Source organism: Pongo abelii, chromosome 8 (assembly GCF_028885655.2).
Source record: "Pongo abelii isolate AG06213 chromosome 8, NHGRI_mPonAbe1-v2.0_pri, whole genome shotgun sequence".
NCBI classification, from domain to species: Eukaryota; Metazoa; Chordata; class Mammalia; order Primates; family Hominidae; genus Pongo; species Pongo abelii.
In genome coordinates this window covers 10898100-10914979 of record NC_071993.2, presented here as the reverse complement: position 1 = coordinate 10914979, position 16880 = coordinate 10898100, and the positions used below count along the sequence as shown (strand labels likewise).

The following is a 16880-nucleotide window of genomic DNA, read 5'->3' as shown; positions in this document are numbered from 1 at the left end:
AAACCTTAAGGGCTTTCTTCCCATTGAAGCATTAAAAAGTGAGAATTCTGATTTCTGGTTGACAATGTTTCAATTAATATGTCACTTTATAATTACAAATGCAAGGGAGGAACTTTTTATAACTGAATATTTAACACATATTAAAGTTCTAACACACGCCACATAATTTTTGTCTGAGATTGTCCATGAAGTGGGTATCTCAAATCATTCACTTGAAAACTGAAAATAATTTTCTGAGATGAGTTCACTATGAAAACAGGGATATGACCAGCTGCCCTGTAGCTTTTCCTTCCCTGCACTCCTGTGTGTGTGTGTGTGTGTCTACGTGTGTGTGTTTTAATAACATAATCCTTATAGGCAAATAAAGATCAAAAGGAGTAGATGGTAAATATTTCCTGTAGAGGCAGGAGGTAGAGAATGGTTAAATTCACTGTCTTTCAGATTTTCACTTTGCTTAATTCTAGAACACTTCTTATTCCTATAGCACCTCTTCAAGTGAGATGGCAGACCACCTCAGGATGGAAATGTATTTCTTCACCCCTCTCTCTACTTCCCTGTGACCTCCTGCAAATAAGGTGAGGCTGTTTATTTTCTCACTTGATTTCCATTCTTTGAGTTGAATCACAGAATGTAGCAAACTTGCAATAGCAGATTGAGAAATAGAGAACTATTTCAAGGGTTTGTGGTTTATAACTTCCTTTTAAAAGAATTAACCCTTTCTAGGATTTTTTTTTTTTTCAAATGGATCACAAGGTGTGACGCAAGACTTCTCATCATCCTGATCTGTATTATGATTGGCTTATTGGGTGCCTTCCTGATGTGGTAGTCCAGGGTCATTTTTTATTCCCTCTTGTAAATACCCAAGACCAGAAATCTATAGGTATAGCGAGTCCAAAGGAGATTTCTCTTCCTGATAACCCTTAACATGGGCATTATCTCATGTAATGCTCACAGAAGCACGATGAGGCATGTATTGTCCCTGTGTCACTGAGGAAACGAAAACATAGCCAAAATAGCCCTGCCGGTAGACAGTGGCACAATTGTGAGCAATTCCAGCTCCTGTGTGGCTGACCCCGGAGCCAGTGCTTTACCAGAGGTTTTCCACCTTGGCCTAGACCTTTTGTTTTATTTATTTATTTTTCCAATTTTGGAGGTTCCACTTGCAGAAAACATTTCTTTTTAAATTAGTTTTTTTCTAATTGACAAATAAAAATGATATATATTTATGATATACAACCTGACATTTTGATATATGTATGCATTGTGGAATGGCTAAATCAAGTCCATTAGCATATCTATTACCTCACATACTTTGCATTCTTTTGTGGTGAGAACACTTAAATTCTACACTCTCAGCAATTTTCAAGTGTAATATACATTGAATACATTTACTATAGTCACCATGTTGTGCAATGGACCTCTTGAACTTCTTTCTCCTAACTGAAGTTTTGTGTCCTTTGACCAACTTCTCTCCAATTTCTTCCCCCACCCCTCCCATGCTCCAGTAACCACCCTTCTACTCTCTGTTTCTAAGAGATTTTTTTTGTGGGTTCCACATAGAAGGGAGACCATGCAGTGTTTGTTTTTCTGTGCCTGGCTTACTTCACTTAATATAATGTCCTCCAGGTTTATCCATGTTGTCACAAATAACAGGATCTCCTTCTTTTTTTAAGGTTAAATAGTATTTCCTGTGTGTATATAACATTTAAAAAATCCATTTATCTGTTGTTTGACACTGAGGTTGACTCCATATCTTGGCTATTGTGAATTGAGCTGAAATGAACATGGGAGAGCAGATATCTCTTCAACATATTGATTTTATTTCCTTTGGATATATAGCCAGTAGTGTGATTGCTAGATCATATCATAATTCTGTCTGGGCTGGGAACTTTTAAAATCCCAATGTCCATGGCACACTCCAGATGATGTTGAGATAGAATCTCACAGGCTGGCACCCAGGTGTCAGTATTATTTAAAACTTCCAGGTGATGCTGATGTAAAGGGTGGGTTGGGTGCCATTGCATTACATGGATTCCTGATTGATTACCATGAAGAATCAAGATGAGGATTGGCTGTAACTCAAACTTGAGTGAAATGCATATGGAATTTTATGCATATTCATCTTATATTTGACAGTAATCTTTCATATTGCAAATTTAATGGAATTTGACTTGAAAAAGGTAAAACTATAAGCACTGTCAACTGTAGTGTTTTCTATTGTAACTGAACACTTTGGTTGTAGATATTCATGGATCCAAGCCTACTTATGTGAAGTCTGGTTGTAGAGGTGAGGCCATGTGGAAGGCAGCTTGCAAACTCTATCAGCCTCCTGTACAGGTGATGATATGGACAGGAGACAGGGAAATACTAGGTAGAAGAGGGCAGTTACCCAGCAAAGGCCCCACCCTCAAAACAGAAATCCTGTGGCCCTAAATGGGAACAGGTATTCCTGTTTTTGTGCCCAAAAGTTGCCTTTTGGTGCATCACACCTCCCTATCCTGTACCCATATAAACCCCACACCGCTGGCTCCACAGGGAGAGATGAAGAGAAGAGCAGAAGAACAGCAGAATGGAGTGGCAAATAGATGAGGAGTGTCTGAACATTGACAAGACTTTGGCTGGGGATGGTCAGAGAGGAGATTAGCTGCTAGACACCCACACTGCAGGGAAAGATCATTTTCCCACTCCATCTCCCTTCCAGCTCCCCATCCATCTCACCAAGAGCCAGCTCCTCTGCTCAATAAAACCTTACATTCATCTTTCAAGTCTGTGCGTGACCTGATTCTTCCTGGATGCTGGACAAGGACTTGGGTATCAAGAGGGCACTGAGCTGGTTAACACTTAAGCTCTTCATGGCAACAAGGCTAGCACTGTAACACACTGACTGGGGCTTTGGGAGTCACAGACACCCACCCCTAGATGCTGCCATGGGGCTGAAACCCAGAGGTGCTCATCCCAGCTCCTACACCTGCCCATCTGTGTGCTCCCCAATCTGTAAGGAGTTTAAGCACACACAGCACCAGAACAAATAAGGCACATCCCTGTTGCTCATCCTGCAAGGGGGTTCAGGGAACTCTCCCATTTCAGTGACATGGGTTGAAATGTATTTAGTTGAATATCTGGAGCCATCTAAACCTCAGAAATAAAACCCCAGTTGACTCAAAGTCAGCAAGTTAAAGGTCGTGACCTTCAGTTCTTTATTTTTTTTTTTGGATGGAGTCTTGCTCTGTCACCAGGCTGGAGTGCAGTGGCACGATGTTGGCTCACTGCAAGCTCTGCCTCCCAGGTTTAAGCAAATCTCCTGCCTCAGCCTCCCAAGTAGCTGGGACTACGGGTGTGTACCACCACGCCCAGCTACTTTTTTTTTTGTATTTTTAGTAAAGACAAGGTTTCACCATGTTGCCAGGATGGTCTCAATCTCTTGATGCCGTGATCCGCCAGCCTTGGCCTCCCAAAGTGCTGGGATTACAGGCATGAGCCACTGTGCCCGGCCCCATGACGTGCAGTTCTTATTTTGTTTGAGAGCACTCCTGCTTCGAGACTGAAGATTGTTGCTTAGAACTTCAATTGCAGAGCATTCAGGTCTTCTGGAAATAATACTGCATTCATTTCCTGGGGTCACTGTCACAAAGTCCCACAAACTGAGTGCCTTGAAAACAGAATTTTATTGTCTCATAGTTCTGGAGGCTGGAAGTCTAAGATCATGGTGTCAGTACTGGCAGGGTTGGTTCCTTCTGAGGCTGTGAGAGAGAATCTGTTCTGCCACTCTCTGAGCTTCTGGTAGCCTCAGGCATCCCTTGGTTTGTAGATGGCCATCTCCTCTGTGGGTTCTCCCTCTGTACTTTCCCTCTGTATCTTCCTGTGCCTGTACCTGCCTCTGTGTTCAAATTCTCCCTTTTGCTAAGGACACAGTCATACTGGATTAGGGCTCACCCTAATGACCTCAACTTGTGCATCTGCAAAGACTCTATTTCAAATAAGGTCACATTCACAGATACTGTGAATTAGGACTTCAATATCATCTTGGGGGACTCATTTCAGCCCATAACAAATCTTTTCTGCCACCCGAAAGAAGTCAGGACTAACCAGAAAGAGTGAAAACCCTTCACGAGAGGAAATTTCTTAATGTTTCTGAAAAAAGAGATACATCCTACCTTAAACCTATATAGGATTTTACAGACTATAAAACATATTCATGATCTTCATAGTAACCCTTCAAATCTACTAAATACATTTATAGTCAGTACGTTTAATTAAACACTTTGAGGTCACATTCATAAGGGAGGGTCCACGGCTGAACTTTAGTCATACAATCCCATTCATGTTTACTGCTCTCCCCAAATAAATGAGCAGTCCAGTCTGACTCATCACAGACCAGGGGGCACTATGGCTGAGAAACCTCAGACTAACCTAGCTGACATCACAAAGAACCTGAAAGGTCTGGTCACAAGTAGGCAAAGGAAGGTGAATAAATCCTCCTTCAGAAAGTGGTGCATTCAGAATGAGATGCTGAGGAAGAAAGGAAAACACTATGCTACCACTTGGTGGGCTTCCTATAAAGATTGTTTATTGGCAAGGGGGGAAGGACACTGTGATGGCTAATTTTGTGTTAACTAGACTGGGCTATGAGGTGCCCAGATTAAACATTGTTTTGGGTACATTTGTGAGGGTGTTTTCAGATGAGCTTAGCATTTGAATCAGTGAACTTGAAAGCAGATGGCCCTCCCCAATGTAGATGGGCATCATCCAGTCCACTGAAGGCCCGACTAGAACAAAAAGGCAGAGGAAGGAGGAATTTGCCCCCTGTCTTTCTGCCTCACTGATTGAGCTGGTACATCTCATCTCCTCTTCTCCTGCCACACACTGCAATTTATACCAACAGCTCTCCCAGGTTCTCTGTTCTCGAACTGAATTTAGCTTTCCTCAAAACCACTAGCTTTCCTGGGTTGCCAGTTCACTGCTGGCAGATCATGGGACTTTTCTGTCTTTATAATTGCATGAACCAATTTCTCATAATAAATCTCTTCCTATATACAGTTGTCCCTTGGGATCCACAGGGGATTAGTTCCAGGACCCCCGTGAATATCAGAATTGGAGGATGCTGAAATTCCTTCTGTAAAATGGCATAATATTTTCATATAAATTAAGTAATCCTCCCTTATACTTTAAATCATCTCTCAATTACTTAAAATACTGAATACAATGTAAATGCTATGTAAATAGTTGTTATACTGTATTGCTTTTTAAATTTGTATTATTTTTATTGCTGTATTATTACTTTTTATTTTAATCATTTTAGAATGTTTTTGATTCATGGTTGGTTGAATTCACAGTTGTAGTATGGATACAGGGAGGTGACTGTATACAGGCATGTGCCACTTAATGATGGGGATACGTTCTGAGAAGTGTGTCTGTATGTGATTTCATCATTGTGGGACCAGCATGGAGTGTACTTATACAAACCTAGAAGGTAGAGCCTAATACACACCTAGGCTACTGATATGGTTTGGTTGTGTCCCCACCCAAATCTCATCTTGAACTGTAGTTCCCATAATCCCCATGTGTCATGGGAGGGGCCTAGTGGGAGGTAACTGAATCATGGAGGCAGATTTTTCTTGTGCTGTTCTCATGACAGTGAATAAGTCTCATGAGATCTGATGGTTTTATAAAGGGCAGTTCCCCTGCACACACACTCCAGCCTGCCTCCCTGTAAGACGTGACTTTGCTCCTCCTTCACCTTCTGCCGTGATTGTGAGGCCTCCCTAGCCATGTGGAACTGTGAGTCCATTAAACCTCCTTTCCTTTATAAATTACCCAGTCTTGGGTATGTCTTTATTTTCAGCATGAGAGCAGACTAACACACCTACCAACCTGTATAGCATATTACTGTGCCAAATACTATAGAGAATTGTAACACAATGCTAAGTATTTGTGTATCTAAATGTATTTAAACATAGAAAAGGTAAAAATATGGCATTATAATCTGCTGGGGCCACTCATATATGTGGTCTGTTGTTGACCAAAATGCCATTATGTGGTGCATGACTGTATGTACTATTGGTTCTCTTTCATTGGAGATCACTGATTAATACAGACACTGAAGACTACCTTTTTTTTGGTAAGTGGGTTCATTTTCACAACTTGCTTTCTTTGTGGAATTATTCGCTTCCTGAGCATTTCTGTGATGACTCAAAAAGAGTAGAATGTTTTATCAATGAGGCATGCTGCTTTTTGAAACCTGCTGAGCCCCAAGTGAAGTAGTTGCTCAGTCTGTAGTAACCCCAACTTAACACTCATTGGCATGTTAATTAGAGTTGTGCTGATGAGTAGAATTCTAGAAAATGATGTCAAATATAAACCCCTGCAAATACCAGAGGCTGAGATTATATAAGCCCCTTGGCTTTAGAAGTGTTTCCCTGTTTGCCGGGCGCAGTGGCTCACGCCTGTAATCCCAGCACTTTGGGAAGCCAAAGCAGGTAGATCGCAACAAGGTCAAGAGATGGAGACCAGCCTGGCCAACATGGTGAAACCCCGTCTCTAGTAAAAATACAAAAATTAGCTGGGCACGGTAGCAGGCGCCTGTAATCCCAGCTACTTGGGAGGCTGAGGCAGGAGAATCGCTTGAACCCAGGAGGCGGAGGTTGCAGTGAGCTGAGATAGTGCCACTGCACTCCAGCCCGGTGACAGAGCGAGACTCCATCTCAAAACAAACCAACCAACCAAACAAACAAACAAAGAAGTGTTTCCCTCTGTTATCACTGTCACAGATTAGGATGGAAAGAGGTCTCTTGAATTTACCAGGAGGTACTGCTAATCTGGCAATACCAAGAAGCACTGAGCACCTATCTTCTTCTTTAAAATGCCTAGGGTAAGTGCCTCCAGGAATCATTAATTCTTATTCTTGCCAAATAGTCATATGCACAGAATTAGGGGAGACTGGGAAGCTCTATAAAATGGCTAGTTGGCTCTGACTCCATATTAAAACAATACAAAACAACCAGAGAATTTGAATCACATCAGATGTCCAAGTATATGATTGAAAATGTACTTTTTTCAAAGAAAGTGTGGACTATTCCTCTTAGGAAAAACAAAATAACACAAAAACACAAAACCCTCTACTGTCAGAAATATCAGAACTTAAAGTGAACAAAAAAGTTATTAGAACCCACTAGTCCATTTCTCCCTTTCCATGTTACCTGCAATACATCCCTAACCCCCATCACCTTGAACTCCTAGTCCCACCCAAACCTTTCTGCAGTGATCCATCCACTGATCTGATGTGCCTTTAGGTCTCTGGGAGATATTTCATACCTAGAAAGTTTAAAGTTTTTTCGTTTTTTTTTTAAAATAGCTTTCAGGCCAATGAGTTCATTTTATAGAAAAAGAAATTAAGATATGGAGGGAAAATTTAGATCTGTGATTCTCAATACTGACTGCACTTTAGCATTTCTTGGGGAAGCATTTTAAAAATACCAATGCCTGGGCTGCATCCCAGAATATTTGATTTCAGATCTCTTGAGATGAGGCCATGAGCATCTCCTTAAAAAAATATCTCCTCAGATGAATATGATGTAGATCGAGGCAGAAAAACCCTTTGCTGGATGTTCATGATCATCAGAGCTAGGGCTAATGCTCAATAGCTAGAAGGTTTTCCACAGCCACATGAGGTCAGGGAGACAGAGCCAGAAGAAAGGAGAAAAGGAAGGGGAAAAAAAAAGAGGAAGGAGAAGGAAGGGTGGAGAATCAGGAAGGTTTGTCAAGGTGCAATGAACGGGGCCCAAGAGTAAAGACATCTGCTGCTCGTCTGATTGGGCCCTGGCTTGAGTAAGGTTTTTACACGTGCGAAGTGCAGGGTCCTCATATTTAGTCTTTACTCCAACCATATGTTGAATTAAGTGACGGTGCAGAACAAGCCTGTGTTAGGGAAAGTAGGGCAAAGCTAGCTTGAAGTTTCCGGCTCCTGAGTTTTGAAACTATTCTTTAAACCTTGGAGATATGCTGTTACATAAGAGGGTCAAATGAACACAGTCTGTGAGCTGTAATCCATTCTGCAAATGTAAGTCATGGAGGGATGATATAGTATAAGGAGGCGGGAAAGGGTGAATGGGGAAAGACGAACTCAGACTTGGTCAAATGCCCATTACCTGTTAGGTTCTTTGCAAATACCTTCTCCTAAGGCCCCCATCTTTGTTCTTTTTCTGTTGGCCTTCAGTGGAGATAGTGTATAAATTCATTAGGTAGGCCTGATTGTGGGATCCAAATGGGTGTCAAGATCTGTTGCCTACCTCCACATCTAAGTTCAAATGTCACATCCTCCATGCCTTCCTAGACTTCCAGCACAAATTTTAGTTGTTTTTTCCTGCAATCCCATTGCACCATATATGCATCTGGACTGCAACCCACTGTTCCCTAGTTGCCTGTGACCAGCAGACCAAGATTCTCAGAGTTCTTAATTATGGCAAATTTTTGGTCTTAAAAATTTATTCATTTTTCACATATATTTATCGATCATTATTAACCAGAATCAATGCTATTAGCCAGCAGAAGGTATATCACTATGAGGCACTTAGAGAGTCTCCTTAGAGGCAAACAGGTAAACAGGTGATTACTCTTCAGGGTAATAAGCAGGGCAATACAAATCTCAGTTCACAACTCTCAACTATGAGAAATGCATCTCTGGTTTTCTTTAATTTGACTTTATTTATTTTTTGAGCTCCCATTTCACCCGGGAAGCTCAGTTGTTTCTCAGTTAAGTCATAATTTTTCTCTCTTTTCCTGGCTTGACCTAAGTTCTGGGAACATATCAATTTGCCAAAGTTTCGTAGACAGGAGAGTCACTGGATATATGACTCTGTGTACAATGCGTGCGTTTTCTTGGACATCCATGCAGGAAGGCATTGAGATGCTTCATACTCTTGCCAATCTGGCCCCTTCAGGTTGTAAAGGTCCCTCTCTTGGGTCATTGAATCTGTGTAAGATCCCTGTCAAATCTTCCCCACCTTCACTACGACCAAGAAAGTGGGACTTCCAACACCCCTTGCTCCCTTTCTGGACTTATAAATTCAATTACAGTTTTGTTGTCACGACACTGGACTCTTTCCAAAATATGGGGTGCAGGGCCCCCATCTCCTGAACCTAATTGCACCAGTGTCTATACTTAACAGGATACATGATTTTTTTGTTTGTTTTTAAGAATTCTTGCAGGACGTAACTCTAGAATGAGACCTGAAGTAGAAAAGGGGTGTGGCTGAAGAACTGCTGTAGAGGCAGACAGAACAGCTGTGCAAGATGTGAGAGCAAGGTGGGTAAGAAGCTGCTGAGACTTTATTAGGGTTGGGTTTAGGGTAAGGGCCAGGGAGTGATAAGGGAGAGAGGTAGGTAATGGCCAGATCATGAAGAGCTATGGAGTCAGGTTTGGGATTTCAGTTCATCCTCAAGGCAAAGGGGGCTAGTGTAGAGGACCACATACAGATTTCGGCAGAGGGGCAAATTATCATTTGCATTGTAGAAACATCACCCTGGCTGCACTGGAAACATGGACTGGAACAAAGAAAGATTGGAGGTGGGGAGACAAGTTGACCAAAGCTTTGACCCAGGCAGCAGAGGAGAAAGGATCTGAGTCAAGGTAGGGGCAGGAGGAGAGGAGAGAAGAGTAAACAGAAAGATGTCTCGAAGGCTGGACTGAGTTGCTGATGGGATATTGAGGATGAAGGAGAGAGGGGTGAGCTATGATAGCTAGGATGCCAGCTTGCACAGCTTGTTACATGTGATTGCATCATTCAAGACAGAAAGCAGAAAAGGAGAAGCTGCCTTGACAAGATGATTATGAATTCAGTCTGGGAAGTATTTGCTGAATTTATAGCACCTGGACATCCGTATGAGGAGGCACCAGGGCCAAGGGTAAACGTAGGCCCAGAGTATGGGACAGAGATCTGGATGGAGGTGACAATGTGAGGATCAATCGAGCAGAGGTGTATCTAAAGCCAGTGGAGTGGAAGAGATTTTCCTGGTATTGTCAGAGTGTAAAGTCAGGAGAAGTTAGCGCCAAGAACACAATGCTGAGAGACACCGACCATGGTGAGTGCATGGACAAGAGAGGGCACACAAGAGATGCCACAGTCAGCAAGCGGGTAGGGCATGGGAATGAAAACCTGGAGAGATGGAGACCATGGAACTCCAGAAAAGAGAATATTTATAAAAGAAGGGAGTGAGTGATTGGCCGCATGGCAGACCCAAGACGTGAAGAGAATGCAGAGGGCGTGGCCTTCTGGAGGACATGTTGACTTTTGTAGGTCATTGTCACAAGAGTGACAGCAGGAAGCCAAGTGGCCGCTAGCCAATGGGGAAAATAAGGCCTAAAGGAGCTGCCTTCAGATCATTTAGTACCCCTGCTTGAAACTCCTCCCTGGGCTTCCACAAGCTGGGGCTAGAAGGCCAAGGGCATGAGGCAATGGGAGCTGTTGCTGCCGGGCTAGTCCTGCTCTGTGCATGCAGCTGGGAGTGGGGACATGGAGCAAACATCAATGCTGGGGTGGCCCACAGTGAAGTGAATCCAAATACCCATGTAGTGGACAGCCAGGGCCTGTGGCTGATGCATGCACTGGGTTCCTATTGTCTTACTCAGCATTCCTTCGTCCGTGTTGTCATTGCTTACACCTTAATAAATATTATACACAATCTGGAAATGAATGGATTTTTCCATGCTTGAAAGGAGCACTGTTGGAAACCCCTGACCAGGGTAAAGCAAGGCTTCCAACGCACTGAGAACAAGTGGGTGACAGAGTACCGTTTACGTCTTCATGGAAGTTTTTCACCATTTCTCCAACCATTCTACATTTTCCAGCAAGTTTCTATAGAAGTATGCTCCAACTCACTCCATCGTAAGCACAGCTTCTCTCCTGAGTATGCTAAACTCCCCAAACGCCGCAACAACACAGCATTCCAATCTTTGGAATTAATAAGCAGTGAAACGTTTGAAACGGAACAAAAATTTTTACAGCTACTGAACTTCCTGTAAGGAAGGCGTGCTTGGTAAACTGCACTCTTTCTGTAATACCGTGAAATGGGAGGTATTTACGTTGGAGGGCTGATTGCTGGTTCTTCATATGATGGTTTGAAGTGGAGGTTTCTATTAATGATGCCTCTGTCGAGCACACATGGTATATTTCTGAAGACAGGCTTTGTAAACACATTGGGCAGGCCCAGCTTATAGGTGACAAGGCAACACAGTGAGGGCGCAGTGGAGAAATCCAAGGAGATAAGGGATTTGTAAGAAACTAGGACTAGCTTAAGTTATAATGAATGGGCATCATGTTAGAAAAAGAACATTTCCATCCTTCAGTCACCATCAGTTAAAGCAGACATACATGGAAACCAGAATGATCTCTTTACAAGGTTATTAAAGATTGTTTTTATTACCATAAAAACACTCCTCATTGGTCTCCCATCTCCAATTTGATGTTCAGAATCTAATTAGGAATTCTTACCATGCCCTAGGAGGCCCCTGATGCTCTGCCTCCTGGTCTGTTTCTATGTCTCTGTCCCCTACTTTTTAAAAACAATTTTTTTTGAGACAGAGTCTCTCTCTCTGTCATGCAGTGGCACCATCTCAGCTCACTGCAGCCTCTGCCTGCTGGGTTCAAGTGATTCTCCTGTCTCAGCCTTCCAAGTAGCTGGAATTACATGCATGCACATGCCTGGCTAATTTTTGTAGTTTTTTAATAAAGACTGGGTTTTACCACGTTGGCCAGGCTGGTCTCAAATGCCTGATCTCCAGTCATCGCCTGCCTTGGCCTCCCAAACTGCTGGGATTACAGGTGTGAGCCACCACACCTGGCCTTCATCTCCTGCTTTCTCTCTCTACCATCCCAGAGCCCCAGTGCCTGCTTGCTGTGCCTCAGACAGGCCAAGGTTGTTCCTCTGTCAGGGCCTTTGCAGTGGCTGTTCCTTTCCCCAGATATTTCCAAGACCCTCTCCTCACATTCCAGGTCTTGACTAAAAAATGACCTCACACTAGGCACAGCGGATCACACCTGTAATCCCAGTACTTTGGGAGGCTGAGGCCGGTGGATCACCTGAGATCAGGAGGCCAAGACCAGCCTAGCCAACATGGTGAAACCTGTCTCTACTAAAAATACAAAAATTAGCTGGCATGATGATGAACACCTGTGATCCCAGCTACTCGGGAGGCTGAGGCAGGAGAATTGCTTGAACCTGGGAGGTGGAGGTTGCAGTGAGCCAAGATTGCACCACTGCACTCCAGCCTGGGTAACACAGCGAGACTCTGAATTAAAAAATAAATAAATAAATAAAAATAAAAATAAAAAAATAAATATATATCACCTCACCCGAGAGGCCTTCCCTGGGCATTCTTAGAGAAAATGCCACCAGTGCCCTAAACCTGCTGGTCCCTTCTTACCACACCATCCTATTTGTATTAGTTCATTCTCACACCGCCATAAAGAAATACCTGAGGCTGGGCCATTTATAAAGAGAGGTTTAATTGGCTCAGGGTTCCTCAGGCTGCGCGGGAAGCACTGCGCCATCTGCTTGGCTTCTGGGGAGGCCATGGAAAACTTACAGTCATCGCGGAAGGCAAGGGGAAGCCAGCACATCTCACATGGCAGGAGCAAGAGCGGGGGCAGGGAAGGTGCCACACACTTTTAAACAACCAGATCTCATAAGAACTCTATCATGAGAACGGCACCAAAGGGATGGTGCTAAACCATTCATGAAGGATCCACCTCCATGATCCAGTCACCTCCCACCAGGTCCCACCTCCAACATGGGGGATTACAACTGAACATGAGGTTTGGGTGGGAACACAGATCCAAACCGTATCCCCCATACCACCTTGTTTTAACTTCTTCATAGTGCACGGCCACCCCTACATGTGCACATTCACTGATTTGTCTGTGTGTGCCGTGTGCTTCCCTCCATCCGTGAAGGCTCCTTGAAGTCAGGGGCCCTATCTCTCGTGTTTGGAATTGTATTTCCAGTACCTAGAACACTGATGAGTGAATGCTCAATAAATATTTCTCTGCTGATAGAAAGAAATCCTTTACAGAAATCTCTTAAGGAAGTTACCAGGCAGCATAAATGGCCTGATTCAGATTTGGGACTAGTCTCCAGCAGCAACAATCTTGGCCTTTTCTCTCCATGACAGTAGAAAATATCAAGTATGGAAGTGGCGGGGAATTGTTTTGCTGTGAATATTGGGAAGATAATGATGGGAGGATAATGATGAACCTCTCGCTCATTGACTGAGACCCTCACTTGCAAATATTCACATTGCAACTAGGCAGCAGTGTTTATTGCAAAGGTTTGCTTAGCAAATAAAAAGGAAGGAGCAGTGGGTCTGGGCCATGTGAAGAAAGAAGGGAAGGGAGAACAGTCAGAGACAGGGAAAAGGTCAAGGTTGAGAGATTAAAAAATCCCAGAACTGTGGAGCATAGAGGGCTGGGCTTTGAAAAGTACCCCCAGAGTTTCCAGTTTATCTGGTCTAAAGGATTTGCATTTTTAGAAAAGTCCCGCAGGTAATTCTAACATACAGCCAGGGTTGAAATACCACTCAAATCAAAGAACAAATGTAGTCAGATGTACCTAGTTAAAGCTCAGCATGCTTGTCAAATAGTCAGTGTTATATTTTTTTCCAGTAGCTTATTTTTACCCATACAACAAGCTAAGCTTTAAATCAAAGGACCATGCCAATATATGTATAAATGCCTATAGGAATTTTGAATGTTATAATTAAATCAAACCACTGCAAATAATGTTGGAGCCTTAACCACAACATGAAGCAAAAGGATTTCAGTTGAAGTGTTTGGGTTTGAAAAGTTACAGGAGAATTTCTCACTTTCAGTTTTCATAGCTTTTTGTTTGTGTCTGTATCAACGCCTACAGTGATGGGATGTTTAGACAGTCATGCTCGGGCACATATAACACAATAATCCCCTTGAAAAATCTTAAAAGGTGGGTCAATATAAAAGATGGGGGGTTATTTTTCCCTCCCCTGTTTCATATTCTTCCTTAGAAATCAACACCATATTTGTGTTTAAAGAGATTTCCTATATATTTTTATTCCAAGTGGCAGATCCTGTTCACTGAAGAAATGCTAAATCAGCATGTCAGGCAGTTTAAATTACCTTATGCTGCCCCCCCCCCATTCAAATGTGACAATATACATCTTTAAAGGTATATATTTTAATGAAATGTTACTCATGCACTAAATTTTTTTCTACTATATAAAAATTAAAAGCAACATTTCTCTGGCCTAGAGCTAAATTTTTATGACTCCCATGGTATTCTCTTTTTTATCTTGATTTTTAAAGATGCTCAAATAAGTGAGTTTTCTTTTTATTTGACACATTTTCACATATGTTGCCTTGATCTTTCTCATCTTTTACCCATATGGGAGCTTTCCTAGGAAATAAAGGATTTGTATTTAATTATCTCATGGGGACAATTTAAAGGGAAATCTTGAGCTTCTCCTCTATAGCTCTGCCTTAAGGAGGAATAAGAAGCAATGGTGAACCTACAGCTTTTGGCTGTTGATAGAGCTTTCTCACCATTCCCTCTGTGATAGCACCAAGCCCACCTGTTCACTTGGGCACATCCCAAGCTCATTGACTCGGACCCTAATTTGCAAATATTCACCTTGCAACTAGGCAGCAGTGTTTATCGAGAAGGTTTGCTTAGCAAATTAAAAATTATGAAAAGGTAGAAGACACAGCATTTAAATTGAAATCAACAAACTTTATGTAATTTTGAACATTTGAAAAAGTACCCATTTACACTGAATAATTGAAAGCTGAGTTTTAAAAATCTAGAGTAATAAAATTTACATTTTACAGTTGAAACTAGGCTTAGAGAGCTCAAAAGATTCACCCCAAGATCATATAGCTGAACAATGGCAACACCAAGATTAGACTGCAAGTCCAAATTCCCTCCCATGTGACTCTACCTTCCAAACTCTTTATTAAAAACAGGTCCTCAGAACAGTCTTAGGCTAGTTCCAGTTTTTTTTTTCTTGAATATAATAATACTTCTGGTAAGGTACATTTTACAATCTACATTTTTTTCCTCTAAATCAAACTGGTCTTTCTGTACCATAGGCACAGTAATGAAGTTCTACTCCATTCTGCTATAGTCTAAGGCATGGAATTGTCTAAGGTTTTCATATACATTCAGATGAATGAACCTAGAGAAACGAATAGCAGGTTGATGTACTTAGGAAAAACTTGCCCGATGTCTATATATTAATCAGAACTTTTTCAGTTGTAAGTGACTGAAATCTATGTTGTTGCCTCTGATAGCTGGAAAGGATACTGGGACAGCGTGCAGGTGTATTAGTCCGTTATCACGCCGCTGATAAAGACATACCCAAGACTGGGCAATTTACAAAAGAAAGAGGTTTAATTGGACTTATAGTTTCCACTTGGCTGGGGAAGCCTCACAATCATGGTGGAAGGCAAGGAGGAGCAAGTCCCTTCTTACGTGGATGGCAGCAGGCAAAGACAGAATGAGGAAGATGCTAAAGCAGAAACCCCTGATAAAACCTTCAAATCTCATGAGACTTATCCACTCCACGAGAACAGTATGGGGGAGACTGCCCCATTGATTCAATTATCTCTCACCAGGTCCCTCCCACATTACATAGGAATTATGGGAGTACAGCTCAAGATTTGGGTGTGGACACAGCCAAACCGTATCAGCAGGATTGAAGGAAGAACTTCAGAAAACAGAATCAGGGACAGGGACTCAACCAGGCACTTATTCCATGCTTGCTTACCTCTGCTTAGCTTTGTTCTAAGGACAGGCTTCTGCCAGCATCTGGGAAGATGGCACCAGTAACCTGAGCTTTACATCACACTGGCAATATCACTGTAAACTATGGCTTCCAGGTCTATTTCTCAATCTCAGAGAAAGTCTCCAGTTGACTCGGCTTAAGTCATGTTTCCTACTGGGTACAGAGGGAAAGGTCACCTTGGCTGCCTAGAGATATTGCAAGTTGGGTCAGGGATGGATGCAAAATCAAAAGATGGGGAATAGAAAAGCTTCAGGGACAGGCAAAAGCAGTAATTGCTAATGTCAATTACATATGGAAGTTATTGATCTGAGCAACTGGAAGAACACTCATCTATTCCCTCATCTCTTTCCCAAAGATCTGTCTCTTTAATGGAACAATTTGCAAAAATACAAATGCCCAGTGCTCATTCCAGGGCTTCTGAATTAGGATTTCATAAGGTGAAGCCCAGAGGGGCTTAGTATTTAAACAGCACCACAGGTGACTCTGACACATCCCTAGATAAGAAGTACTGTTTTAAGTAATTATCATTAGGAGTCTATTTTCTGGGATGGATAACATATCAAGCATTCATCAGCCATCAACATCTTATGAATTAAACAGATTAGCCAAATTCACTTAGCAGGATTTTAAAATCATGAGATATAGAATGAATACAATTTGATGAAGAAGAAAAGAGGAATCAGGGCTGGTACTAAATGGGGTCTGGGGTGGGGAGGTGGGGGGTGGGGTGGCATTGCAGTGGGGGCTCTGTGCAGTTAAGAATAATCTGAACCTCATATTTTACTTTCTGGCCACAGTCTATGATTCTAGCTCTCTCTGTTTCCTCCTTCCTATTTAACAATTTCCCTTCAGTCTCATACTCCTGGTTCATGATTCCTCAGTTTGCTCTAATTTTCTGCTGGCCTGAACCCTCTCCCCTAGCTGCTTCAAGTACCGTGCAACCTCATTCTCCCAGTGGCTCCACCCCAGCAGACCTCAGTCTAGGTCAGTCCTACAGTTGGCCTTCTCCCCTCCTGCTTGCTGGCTGTTTGATTGATTGATTGATTGATTGAGATGGAGTCTCGCTCTGTCG

General features: G+C 42.5%; 1 long non-coding RNA gene across 6 annotated transcripts in view; it reads left to right on the top strand.

Moving 5' to 3' along the window:
* LOC103891586 (uncharacterized) overlaps positions 1-16880 on the top strand; it is a 134878-nt gene that overhangs the window by 8014 nt on the left and 109984 nt on the right. For 4 of the 6 annotated variants that reach the window (XR_010141478.1, XR_010141479.1, XR_008510273.2 and 1 more), the window contains exon 3: positions 485-575. This is a non-coding gene — a long non-coding RNA (uncharacterized LOC103891586). Of the gene's footprint in view, positions 1-484; positions 576-2242; positions 2288-2535; positions 6119-6767; positions 6914-16880 lie in introns of those variants that run through there. The other 2 variants (XR_010141480.1, XR_008510274.2) reach the window with 2 other exon arrangements.